This window comes from Sinocyclocheilus rhinocerous, unplaced genomic scaffold (assembly GCF_001515625.1).
Source record: "Sinocyclocheilus rhinocerous isolate Xijiao unplaced genomic scaffold, SAMN03320098_v1.1 scaffold882, whole genome shotgun sequence".
Lineage (NCBI taxonomy): Eukaryota > Metazoa > Chordata > Actinopteri > Cypriniformes > Cyprinidae > Sinocyclocheilus > Sinocyclocheilus rhinocerous.
This window is the reverse complement of record NW_015625572.1, coordinates 281,735-283,176: the sequence shown is the minus strand read 5'-3', so window position 1 is coordinate 283,176 and position 1,442 is coordinate 281,735. Positions and strand designations below refer to the sequence as shown.

Sequence of the window (1,442 nt, the reverse complement as noted above, 5' to 3'; positions counted from 1 at the left end):
GTGGGAGAGAGCGCTGTACCTTAACACCCCCCACCTACAATCCCTGCCGGTATGAGATTCGAACCCGCAACCTTTGGGTTACGAGTCCAACTCTCTAACCATTAGGCCATGACTTCCCCCAAAGTACTTCCCTAACCATTAAGCACTAAAGTACTTTTAGTGCCTTATCTGACTTTTGAAGTAGCATTTTGGTTTTTACAAATAGAGCACATCCCACCGAAACTTTCAGTTGTGTTTGATTTTCTGAGCTAGATTTTTTTTCAAAGCAGTCTGCTGTGTTTCCTTGCAGGTCTAGGTGGAGCCTGTGGATACCTGATTGGAGCCATGGACTGGGGTCACTCTGCTCTTGGTGTCGTACTGGGTTCAGAATACCAAGTTATCTATTTTTTCTCACCATGCACCTTTTCAGCATCCCAGAGAAACCACTAATCAAAGATCACAGTTCGGACTCTTGTCCAGCCACGTCTCTGCTCCTGGAAAACCCACATCATAACGGCTACGGCGCGGTATACAAAGAGCCACAACCTCTGCCTGAAATGAGGCAGCGCTCGTTTTCTGCCCTGAGTGAAGCCAATACAGTCACACCCAGTGTCAAGCAGCCTAACAGCGAGGTTGGTCATTTGTGTTACCTTGAATCCCTTTCATGTGGCTTTTATTCTTGGCTTCAGCCTGCACCCAATTTCCCCTCACATTTTAATGACATGTTTCAGACCTTGGAGCATCAGCCTTAGTGAGCTGTAATTAGGCTGGATACTCATGCCTTTCACAGAAACAATTCCTCGTTTGGTCGATAATGAAAATGAGGACATGCCTTTTCCGTTTTATTAAAAATACAACAAATAATGGTATGTTAAGAGGTCTTTGTGGTGATGTGATGACATTATGATTACTCATTATGGCCATATTGTGTGTAACTTCATTATGAGGTGTGAAAAAGTTCAAACTATATTTTATTAAATCATTAAGTATTAAAACAGGCCCAGGTTTACAGTTAAGAATAGTTACATAATATAGCAGGGGATTTTATACATATGTGCCTCATATTATATGGTCAAGTCTACAATTCTGAGACCACTATGAAAATAACTGTTTTGTATTTGCATTAGTACAAAAAAAATCATATTTTCAGCATAATAATTTGAGAAAATTTGAATTAATAATATAATAATAATGCATTATTGTTGTTATTGGTACTGTTCATGATAATAGTAATCCTTTAAAAGTTTAATATGTGTTATAATTATTATTATATAATTGTACAAATAAATATAATAATAATAATTCAAAGAGCATCTTGTTTTTCAATGGAAGCAAGAACATCTTATTGTCTGTACAAGAGTACATACATTTACTTATGTGATTAATGACCTAAAATAGTGCAGAATGTTAAATATATATATATATATATATACACACACACTATATATATATATAAATATATA

At 36.5% G+C, this 1,442-nt stretch overlaps 1 pseudogene; it reads left to right on the top strand.

Annotated features, from left to right (window-relative positions):
* Positions 1-1,442, top strand: part of LOC107750433 (membrane-associated transporter protein-like) — an 11,348-nt pseudogene that overhangs the window by 4,678 nt on the left and 5,228 nt on the right.